Below are 12,865 nucleotides of genomic sequence, written 5' to 3'. Positions count from 1 at the left end.
AACATCCTTTCAATTGATGGGATAAGAAAACTGTCCAAAATATCAATGTAAACTTGGGCATTTATTGAAGATGTAATGACAGCCATCTCCCCAGTGCCTTTACTAGACATGCCGTCCCATATCATCAATGACTGTGGAAATTTGCATGTTCTCTTCATGCAGTCATCTTTATATTTTTTTTATTTATCTTTAAATCTCATTGGAACGGCACCAAACAAAAGTTCCAGCATCATCACCTTGCCCAATGCAGATTCGCGATTCATCACTGAATATGACTTTCATACAGTCATCCACAGTCCACGATTGCTTTTCCTTAGCCCATTGTAACCTTGTTTTTTTCTGTTTAGGTGTTAATGATGGCTTTTGTTTAGCTTTTCTATATGTAAATCCCATTTCCTTAAGGCGGTTTCTTACAGTTCGGTCACAGACATTGACTCCAGTTTCCTCCCATTCGTTCTTTATTTGTTTTGTTGTGCATTTCCTGTTTTGGAGACATATTGCTTTAAGTTTCCGGTCTTGACGCTTTGATGTCTTCCTTGGTCTACCAGTATGTTTGCCTTTAACAACCTTCCCATGTTGTTTGTATTTTGTCCAGATTTTAGACACAGCTGACTGTGAACAACCAACATCTTTTGCAACATTGCGTGATGATTTACCTTCTTTTAAGAGTTTGATAATCCTCTCCTTTGTTTCAATTGACATGATCAATTGTGTTGGAGCCATGATTCATGTCAGTCCACTTGGTGCAACAGCTCTCCAAGGTGTGATCACTCCTTTTTATATGCAAACTAACGAGCAGATCTAATTTGATGCAGGCGTTAGTTTTGGAAATGAAAATTTACAGGGTGAGTCCATATTTTTTTCTTCAGAATTGAGTGATTCCATAATTTTTTCCTTCCGCTTGATCTGAAAAAAATTACCCTTACTGAGTACCACATTTTTTATCTTGATTTCTTTTAGTGTTTCTTAAAGCCATAAAGTTGCCATTTGAAATGACTTTAGTTTTGTGCCATGTCTGTGATCTGCTTTTTTTCAACAACATTAAACAACTGAATGATTATCCATAATTTTTGCACTAAAGTTTAATTGACCTATCGAAGTTTGAGCGATTTAAATCAGATGAGTTTGAGGTTAGACTGGGGGTGTGCATGTAAGGGTGTGGATTGTAGTGTCGTGTTCCTGCCCTTGAAGACAACAATCGAGTAAAGTGTCATGCGTTTTTATACATGTATTATGATATGTGAAGTGTGAACTATGTCATGCGGTTTTAAGGAATGTAATGTATTAAGGTAATGGTGCTGCTGTGTAGGTACTGTGACGATAATGCCTAGCTTGAGTAAGGTACTCTCCAGCATCAGTATATGGTAAGCATAGCATAACACACAGTTTAGTTTCTTAGGTTAGAAATAGATCATGACTATAGGTACATTAGGGCAGGATACAGTTAATGTTTTGGGACTAGCCCAGAATGGGAGGGGGTGGGGCAAGTAAAAATGGAATCACTTCCTGTTTTAGTTAGTTAGTGAGAAAGTTCTTTGGTGACAGTGACATGGTAAAGTTCAAGGAGCAGTGGGCTGACAGCTAGAGGAGTACATTTGGTGTTGGGTGATATGAGACCTTACAACATGCCCTGCGGACATTCCGGCAACGTTCGAAGCCTAAGGCTCGAAACAGATGCTATGGAGAGTACCATAACCCCTTCCATACAGAGGAAGATGGACGTGGAACCGTGTGTGGGAAAAGTAGTGGATCTCCACAATATTGTGAGGCCGGAAGGGAAATCCCTGGGACTGAAGGAACCAGTAAGAGTAGGGATGTTTCAGGCGGAACTAAAAGTGAAACGGAAAATGTACAGTATTACTGAAACTAGAACCGGAGGGTGCTGTGCCCGATACTGCGTGTTACAATCTGATCTACTTGAACTGGCCAGTAAACTTTTGAATGTTGAAACGAACTAGGTGTCCCCTGATGTGAGCAGCAACTCAACCACAACTACCGTCCTCTGGCACCTTACATACTTGTCAAACAGAATCTCAATCACCAATAGCTATCACTCCATTTTGCAACAGTATGTAATGTTAAATGAAGTTTGGAACGGTTTTTATCCTACAAAAGGACAATGACACAAAGCAATGTTGCAGATTTTTGAAGAACTTTTTAGGAAAGAAGCTTTCAGCTTAATTCTCTCTATAAAGAATTGGCCAAAACAATTAACAAATTTCAAGACACAAGACAAATTCAGTACATTATTGTGACATGCAAGCAAAATCCTTGATCGGCTGCCATTTACTGTACAACCATAGTGTGGCCACATATCGACACATAGCATATACAGGTGCTTTTCACAAAATTAAAATATCATCAAAAAGTTAATTTATTTCAGTTCTTCAATACGAAATGTGAAACTCATATAGAGTCATTACAAACAGAGTGATCTATTTCATGTGTTTAAATCTGTTAATGTTGATGATTATGGCTTACAGTCAATGAAAACACAAAAGTCATTATCTCAGTAAATTAGAATACTTTATAACAACAGCTTGAAAAATGTTTTTAAAATCCAAAATGTTGGCCTACTGAAATGTATGTTCAGTAAATGCACTCAATACTTGGTCGGGGCTCCTTTTGCATCAATTACTGCATCAATGTGGCGTGGCATGGAGGCGATCAGCCAGTGGCACTGCTGAGGTGTTATGGAAGCCCAGGTTGCTTTGATAGCAGCCTTCAGCTCGTCTGCATTGTTGGGTCTGGTGTCTCTCAACTTCCTCTGGACAATAGGTCAGGCGAATTTGATGGCCAATCAAACACAGTGATACTGTTGTGTGTAAACCAGGTATTGGTACTTTTGGCAGTGTGGACAGGTACCAAGTCCTGCTGGAGAATGAAATTTCCATCTCCAAAAAGCTTGTCGGCAGTGGGAAGCATGAAGTGCTCTAAAATTTCCTGGTAGATGGCTGTGCTGACTTTGGTCTTGATAAAACACAGTGGACCTACACCAGCAGATGACATGGCTCCCCAAACCATCACTGCTTGTGCAAACTTCACACTAGACCTCAAGTAGCTTGGATTGTGGCCTCTCCACTCTTCCTCCAGACTCTGGGACCTTCATTTCCAAATGAAAAGCAAAATTTACTTTCATCTGAAAACAACACCTTGGACCACTGAGCAACAGTCCAGGTCTTTTTCTCCTTGGCCCAGGTAAGATGCTTCTGGCATTGTCTATTGGTCATGAGTGGCTTGACACAAGGAATGCGACACTTGAAGCCCATGTCCTTGATACGTCTGTGTGTGGTGACTCTTCAAGCAATGACTCAAGCAGCAGTCCACTCTTTGTGAATCTCCCCCAAATTTTTGAATGGCCTTTTCTTAACAATCCTTTCAAGGCTGCGGTTATCACGGATACTTGTGCACCTTTTTCTACCACACTTTTTCCTTCCACTCAACTTTCCATTAATATGTTTGGATACAGCACTCTGTGAACAGCCAGCTTCTTTAGCAATGACCTTTTGTGACTTACCCTCCTTGTAGAGTGTGTCAATGACTGCCTTCTGGACATCTGTCAAGTCAACAGTCTTCCCCATAATTGTGGAGCCTACCGAAACACACTAAGGGACCTTTTTAAAGGTTTGGAAGCCTTTGCAGGTGTTTTTTGTTAATTATTCTAATTTACTGAGATAATCATCAACATTAACAGAAATAAACACTTGAAATAGATCACTCTGTTTGTAATGACTCTATCTATATAATATATGAGTTTCACTTTTTGAATTGAAGAACTGAAATAAATTAACTTTTTGATGATCTAATTTTTTGAGAAGCACCTGTATGTCTCCTGTTAGAATATAATGTTTCAAATCTGGTCATTTCGTGTCAACCATCTTGGGATATGTCAGTTAAAAAGGAAAGGTAAGCAAGGACACATCTGTTGCAGGTGGAGGATTTCTTGATGAAAGCAAAAGTTTGAAACATTTAGAGCTTAATTCATCAAGCAGCTTTCAACAGAATTCTGGGGTAAAACTGCCTGAAATGTAGCAAAAATGAGCAACTTGAGCAAAAATGTAGCATGTTTGCTCAAGTTGATGTTGCCAAAAACGCTATGACATTTGGCATTTTTTATGCCACTCTTAGCCAGCTTCACCAACTATTAGAAAAGTGCATCTTACTCCGGTGTTTCCTTCATTAAGACTGGCGTGCAGAATTTGTTACCAGGTTTTTGTTTGTAATCTAACAGCACCATGATGTTGGGGCAGAGACCCTGATTCCAGTGATGTGCCTCTTACTGAGCTTTGTTTTGCTGTTTCAATACAATCAGTGTTTTATCAGCAGGAGATTATCATTACAGGACAAGCTGCCTCATTCCTTGTAGTCCAACCACGCACCCAGCACTGATTAGCAGTTCACTATACAATGTACACAGAAATCTGCCAATCAGTGGTGTGGGCGGGGTTATACACAGCTCAGCATTCTGTGATTAGATTATAACTGCTGCACCCAGTAAACTTAATGATACATCACTGGAATCAGGGTCTCTTTCCCTACCTAATACTTCTGTCAAATTACATTGCAAAAACTGCTGACAGATTCCCTTTAAAGAATCAGGGCTTTAGATCCAAATTTATCAAGTTTATTTGACAGATTTTAAGATTCAAATAATTACAAATTTAATTGCAAGTTGTTATGCTCAAAAAATTGTGATTTTTATGCCACACGCCACTTTTGAAATGTGGGTAGGAAAGTAGGCCTGGTTAGCTGAGCAAATAAGTCTAAGGGTGCTTTCACACTGCGTTTTGGCACCCGTTTGTTGGTCCGTCAGGGCTTACATCCGAATACCCCTGCTATGGGGCCAACAGCGTGAATGTGCACTACGTCTGAACCTCCATAAAACGGGATTTGGACGTATGCATTGATGGGGCCATAGACTATAATAGTGCCGACAGAGTGAACATGAGCTCTGTCATGCATCATTTTCGGGCTTATACACCTACCGGAGGCTGACACTAAGACATAAGACACTGGGTGTGCATCTCCAGTATGCGTACACCCCAGAAAATGATGCACAACAACGTTCACTCTGTCGGCACCATAGTGGGGGGGATTCGGACGTAAGCCCCGACAGAACCAACGAATGGGTGCCAAAACGCAGTGTGAAAGCACCCTAAGCCAGATTTATGAATTGCAACTTTTTAAAAAGTCTTGCAAAAGTTACAATTCTCATTGCAAAAAGGTCAATGATATATAATGTGCAATGACAGCTCTGTTATACCTAAAGATGCCGCAAATTTACCAAACATCATGCAGCGCTTTGATAAATTTGACGCAAATAAAGACAACGCTGCTACAAGCAAAACTAATTTAAACAATTTGCATTATGATACACTTTTTTCAAGTACAAATCATTAATTTTAGTCTTGCCATTATCAGGGCCGTATTAATACTTTCTAATAATGTTATATTAAAAAAAATCATTACATTTTTGCAATTTCTGATGTTTGCACAGTATTCAGAAGTCATCCAGTCTTTCAGAAGCATTTCAAGTGGCCTAATTCTAGCCTACCATTTCTTCAACTAATATAGTAATGAGTTGTGCAAATATGTGAATAGCTCCTGCTGCTGCTTTCATCTTTTAAGAGCTTATGGTGATTATTTGTCAGGAAACATCGTGTTGAAATGGCTGTGCAGATGAAAAATGTTGGGGTAATTTTACGGTAAAGATTAATGAAGCTTGACTGAAAACAATTTATTAATATGTAGCAAATGCTTACTGCACTGGGAGATCATCCAGACTCAGGAGCACATATGACATATCATTTGCCGGCTGTTTAATATTCGCAACACAAACAATATACACCGAAAATCCGTATGACGCATGCAAGACTTCACGATGACAAACAGTCCAGTCCAATCTGTGGATCTTCTATAGATAGCAAGTATTATTTCAATGTAAAATCCTCCACTTTTAAGCTAAATCCAAATAACTCTTGTATTGTTCACTAATTATTAGTGTTGAGCAAGTATGTTCTGTCCGAGTACGCTCGGGCCGAGCTCCGAGTATTTATAGCTGCTCGGTGATATGGTTGAATTGCTCCCGTGTGCATGATTTGCAACTGTTTGACAGCTTTATTACATGTGAAGAATGTGTAAGAAATAGACAATCCTCACATGTAATAAAACTGTTAAGTCTGAATCTGTGTAAAGGGGTGAAAAACACATAGCTTTTAGATTTTACTAAACAGAGTGTCCTGTATCATGTCTGAACTTGAAAGCCCATTTTGAGATGGTGACATTATACCATTTTCAACACTTATTATGAAATAGATCTGCTAAATTATTGGCATGTCTGTACCCACACTAAAGATGGCCATACAATATTGAAAGATATTTGTTGGAAAAATGCATGTCTGTCTGACATCTATCTCACCTAGCTTTCCCATTTATATGTAAGATCAGTCAAATTTGCATGTTTACTCAGTTGGGAAAAGGTAGACAAGTTACTGCCAAATAATTCTGGAGACAAATTATTTCCCGGCAGAAAAATGTCTTGGGGAAGGTCAGTAGCAGGTTGCCAACCATTCAGAAATTCCAGGAAAGTTCGTAAAAATAGGGCTCTTTTTTGACCAGTCCGTAAAAAAAATGTAAGGCGTCCATGATTTTTTTGAAGCTGAAGAAAATTATGCAGATTAACTTGACCATAATTATCATCATTTTACAGTTTACAGTGACTGCAGCTTAGGTCTTCATATCAGAATTATGGGCTGTAGACATGTATCGCTTATAATCATAATGATTTATTATGTTTTTCAAGTGTGTCCATAAAAAATATTGTCTGTCCGTGATTTTTTGATAAGCTGTCCAGAAAAGATAAAAAGTCTAGCTGGCAACCCTGGTTAGGAGGCATTATAAACAGTAGATGGAGGTACATCCTAATGATTACAAAGGGGTTTTGTGACACTGGCTATAGTCACGTCTCACGGACAAGCCGAGAAACGGGAGTCAAGAAGTCCAGGGTCAAATACCAAGAGGATATGTCAAATGCAGGGAGACAAGACAAAGAGTGTGAACGGGTCACAGTCTGAGGTCACAATTACAAAATAGTAGCGCATTGAGACAAAGGGGCTAGGCAAATGAATAGTCGAAAGCAAGATCCGAGGTCAGCCAGCAAAAGATCAGAAGAGCAGAACACAGAAGGAAAAGACAGGCATACCACCGAGCAAAGCTACAACTGGCAATGGTATGACCATTGTCAGTCAGCTAAATAACAGGCACTCACCCTGAAAGGCTGACACCTGGAAGAAGCCCAACAGGCCCAACCTGTGATTGGGCTGCTGGGAAATCTATAATTTGCATGGGGATAGCCCAACACATCCCAGCCCCTGATTGGGCGGCTGGACTATCCCTAATTAGAATAATAATAATCTTTATTTTTATATAGCGCTAACATATTCCACAGCGCTTTACATACATAATTATTGCTGTCCCCATCAGGGCTCACAATCTAAATTCCCTATCAGTATGTCTTTGGAGTGTGGAAGGAAACAGGAGAATCCGGAGGAAACCCACCCCAGCGCTGCAAGGCTGCAGTGCTAACCACTGAGCCACCATGCTGCCCTAGAATGAGGTTAATCAGTACGTTCCTGTCCCTGATTGGGCAGCTGGACTATCCCATGAACAATTCTGACAGTCCAGTTTGCCCCTGCCATCTATTGGGTGGTTGAGCTGTCACTCACTGCATCCCTAGGACACAGTGAGCGGCGTATTCGTGACAGGTTTGCCTTCATTTATCTAATGTGTACAACCAATATATAATTCCTAATATCATTTTTGATCTATTGGTATAAGTACAAGCTGGGCCATTTATATGGCTACACCTAAATTAAATGGGAATGGTTGGTGATATCAACTTCCTGTTTGTGGCACATTAGTATATGCTGCACATCTCGTATCTTGATGGTATGGTGTGGTATATGGGGTACAAAGATAGTGGGGCCATTCTTCATCAATGGAAACCTCAATGCCACTGGATATCTGAAATTGCACCATGATGATGTGTTGCCCTCTTTATGCACTGAAGATGGCACGTTCCCTGAGATTTTTCCAACAAGATGGTGCATCACCACATTATGGGTGTCAGGTCCGAGCATTCCTACATGAACAGTTCCCTGGAAAGTGGACTGGTCGTCGTGGGCTAGTTGAATGGCCACCAAGGTCTCCCGATCTGACCCCCTTAGACTTTTATCTTTGGGGTCATCTGAAGGCAGTTGCCTATGCTGTGAAGGTACGAGATGTGCAGCATCTGAAACAATGGATACTGGAAGCCTGTGCTAGCATTTCTTCTGTGGTGTTGCTATCAGTGTGTCAAGAGTGGGAGAAGAGGGTTGCATTGACAATCCAACACAATGGGCAGCACTTTCAACACATTTTATAAGTGATCATAAACTTGTAAAAAACTCAAGAAAGAATAAAGTTACGTTAAAACCAAGCACACCATTGTTTTTCTTATGAAATTCTCAATAAGTTTGATGTGTCACATGACCCTCTTCCCATTGAAAAAAATAAAGTTGGATCCAAAATGGCCGACTTCAAAATGGCCGCCATGGTCACCACCCATCTAGAAGTTTTCACCCTCCCATATACCAATGAACCACAAACAGGAAGTTGATATCACCAACCATTTCCATTTAATTTAGGTGTATCCATATAAATGGCCCACCCTGTAGATTAGACAATGCTTTAAAATGATGTCATCATACTTATTTAAATAACATAAATATCTTCTAACTAAGACATGATCTTGAATAAAAAAAACATTTTCCTAACTGAAAGATCTCTTTTTTAGAGTTATATTTATGCTACAAAGAACATTTTTTATTCTTGACCTATGACTATAGATGATATCGGAAGGAAAGGGATTGTCGCTAAGGACCTGCTAAGCTTCAATTTTGCATTATATCATGAATAATGTTCTACCTCAACCACAACTAACCAAACTGTAATGTAAATCTAGAAAATCACATCATCAATCCAGAAGATAATGGAATCTGTGACTTCTGTGATTCTTTGAATCAATCAAAAATTACTGTTCTTCCTTTTGGGAGAACAAACACGACATTAAGTAATGTTTATATACATTAGAGAGTGGACAATGGAAAACATTAATGACATTACTAATAATCATCTTCACTACAAAGCTATACGCTATCTTAAATGTCAAAATGAGATACATTAATGTTGATATTCTCAGAGTAATACGGCCAACATATCTATTTATCGTCTGCCATGTTTGATGAATTGTTACATTTATGACCAATACTCTTAGCACACAGATATAAAAAACCTGGAATTCCATTACTGTGGAAGACTTAAAATGGTTTTGTCTGCTATTGATGCAGTTTCTCCTCTTTTCAAATTGAAATTCATTGATTTATTATGGTATAAATCCTATACCTGACGTAGATATCAGAGTTAAAGTGTAGAAAAGTATAGAAACTGTTCATCATCCACTGAATTACATGATGCCACTTTTTACTCTAGTAAAAACCTAACAAAGAAACAAAATGAACATATACCCTGCAGTAAGTAAAAAAGCAACAGGGCATATAAATAACATAGGGTACTTAGTAAACACTGTTTTTGATTTAAAAAAAAGCATAAAATCCATCCCACTAGCGCCAAATTGTACCCAGTCGGGATGGTCCTAACTAGAGATGAGCGTTGTTTGACTCGAACTGTTCGCCAATCTCAAATTCGAGCTGTTTTGAGCGGTGTTAGAGCCGTTCGGCGAACACGAACGATTTGAAAAAAATTCGGTTGTTCGAGGTTATGTTCGATAACTGTTCGTGCACCAAAATCATAACTGGATTTTTTCTCAGTAATGCTGAAAATTAATGATAATACGCAGTTTGAGTGTACAGAGGGCGGGGGGAGGGGCAGGGGATGGATCTCTGCAGGAACAATGAAGATCTCCATTTTTTTTTCTCTTTCCCGCATTTACAGTGGGGAGGTGCAATCTGTCAGCCTATCAGCAGCACACACACGGAGCGAACTGCTTTTTTTCACACAAGCAAGGGCATGTGTCATTGGCAGTGTATGTCACATGTCCTTGCCCTATAAGACCCAGCCATTTTCCCCGTCGCCACCATTTTCTCACTGCTGCAACTGCGTGTTAGATGGCACCGCTGTTGCTGTGTGCGCTATACCTTGTTAATTTCAAGCCAATTTTCGCACAAATCTACAGATAGCTTGGGAGTAGGGAAGAGTTGTGATTGCAGTCCTTTTAAGGACTAGGTTACAGCATTTCCTACGACTTTTATCAGGCAGGTCTGTGGTCTTAAATAGATAGGTTGGGAGTAAAGACTAATTGTAATTGCAGTCCTTTTCAGGACTAAGTTACATCAGTTCCTATCAGTTTTTGCCAGTCAGGTCTGTGCCGGTGCTGTGCAAGTTTTCTTCACAGCATTTGGCTAAATCTAGCAAAGCGAATCATTTTTGGCCTCATGCATTGTGAGTTAGTCAGTGGAGTAGCCTATCTGTGTTGCAAGCTACACCACCTGTGTATAGAATACCAATTTTTTTACTGCACCTAGTGAAGTAAAACCTTTTGGGCATAGCATCATTCTATTAGTCCATCTATACTAACCTCCACCAGGTTGCAAACTGAATATAATTTTTATCTGTATCTAGCTCTGAAAAAATATTTGGGCTTCTAGCAGTGTGTGGGACTTGTTCTATTAGTCCATCTATACTAACCTCCATCAGGTTGCAAATTCAATATAATTTTTTTCTGCATCTAGCTCTGAAAAAATATTTGGGCTTCTAGCAGTGTGTGGGACTTGGTCTATTAGTCCATCTATACTGACCTCCATCAGGTTGCAAATTCAATATAATTTTTTTCTGCATCTAGCTCTGAAAAAATATTTGGGCTTCTAGCAGTGTGTGGGACTTGGTCTATGAGTCCATCTATACTAACCTCCACCAAGTTGCAAATTTAAAATAATTTTTATCTCCATCTAGCTCTGAAAAAATATTTGGGCTTCTAGCAGTGTGTGGGACTTGGTCTATTAGTCCATCTATACTAACCTCCACCAGGTTGCAAATTAAAAATCATTTTTATCTGCATCTAGCTCTGAAAAAATATTTGGGCTTCTAGCAGTGTGTGGGACTTGGTCTATTAGTCCATCTGTACTAAACTCCACCAGGTTGCAAATTAAAAATAATTTTTATCTGCATCTAGCTCTGAAAAAATATTTGGGCTTCTAGCACTGTGTGGGACTTGGTCTATTAGTCCATCTATACTAACCTCCACCAGGTTGCAAATTAAAAATAATTTTTATCTGCATCTAGCTCTGAAAAAATATTTGGGCTTCTAGCAGTGTGTGGGATTTGTTCTATTAGTCCATCTATACTGACCTCCATCAGGTTGCAAATTCAATATAATTTTTTTCTGCATCTAGCTCTGAAAAAATATTTGGGCTTCTAGCAGTGTGTGGGACTTGGTCTATTAGTCCATCTATACTGACCTCCATCAGGTTGCAAATTCAATATAATTTTTTTCTGCATCTAGCTCTGAAAAAATATTTGGGCTTCCAGCAGTGTGTGGGACTTGGTCTATTAGTCCATCTATACTAACCTCCACCAGGTTGCAAATTAAAAATATTTTTTATCTGCATTTAGCTCTGAAAAAATATTTGGGCTTCTAGCAGTGTGTGGGACTTGTTCTATTAGTCCATCTATACTGACCTCCATCAGGTTGCAAATTCAATATAATTTTTTTCTGCATCTAGCTCTGAAAAAATATTTGAACTTCCAGCAGTGTGTGGGACTTGGTCTATTAGTCCATCTATACTAACCTCCACCAGGTTGCAAATTAAAAATAATTTTTATCTGCATCTAGCTGTGAAAAAATATTTGGGCTTCTAGCAGTGTGTGGGACTTGTTCTATTAGTCCATCTATACTGACCTCCATCAGGTTGCAAATTCAATATAATTTTTTCAGCATCTAGCTCTGAAAAAATATTTGGGCTTCTAGCAGTGTGTGGGACTTGGTCTATTAGTCCATCGATACTGACCTCCATCAGGTTGCAAATTCAATATAATTTTTTTCTGCATCTAGCTCTGAAAAAATATTTGGGCTTCCAGCAGTGTGTGGGACTTGGTCTATTAGTCCATCTATACTAACCTCCACCAGGTTGCAAATTAAAAATAATTTTTATCTGCATCTAGCTCTGAAAAAATATTTGGGCTTCTAGCACTGTGTGGGACTTGGTCTATTAGTCCATCTATACTAACCTCCACCAGGTTGCAAATTAAAAATAATTTTTATCTGCATCTAGCTCTGAAAAAATATTTGGGCTTCTAGCAGTGTGTGGGACTTGTTCTATTAGTCCATCTATACTGACCTCCATCAGGTTGCAAATTCAATATAATTTTTTTCTGCATCTAGCTCTGAAAAAATATTTGGGCTTTCAGCAGTGTGTGGGACTTGTTCTATTAGTCCATCTATACTAACCTCCACCAGGTTGCAAACTAAAAATAATTTTTATCTGCATCTAGCTCTGAAAAAATATTTGGGCTTCTAGCAGTGTGTGGGATTTGTTCTATTAGTCCATCTATATTGACCTCCATCAGGTTGCAAATTCAATATAATTTTTTTCTGCATCTAGCTCTGAAAAAATATTTGGGCTTCTAGCAGTGTGTGGGACTTGGTCTATTAGTCCATCTAGACTGACCTCCATCAGGTTGCAAATTCAATATAATTTTTTTCTGCATCTAGCTCTGAAAAAATATTTGGGCTTCCAGCAGTGTGTGAGACTTGGTCTATTAGTCCATCTATACTAACCTCCACCAGGTTGCAAATTAAAAATATTTTTTA

This window comes from Phyllobates terribilis, unplaced genomic scaffold (assembly GCF_046119375.1).
Source record: "Phyllobates terribilis strain yellow unplaced genomic scaffold, ASM4611937v1 Scaffold_4__5_contigs__length_816908805, whole genome shotgun sequence".
Classification (NCBI taxonomy): Eukaryota; Metazoa; Chordata; class Amphibia; order Anura; family Dendrobatidae; genus Phyllobates; species Phyllobates terribilis.
This window is presented reverse-complemented; position numbering follows the sequence as displayed.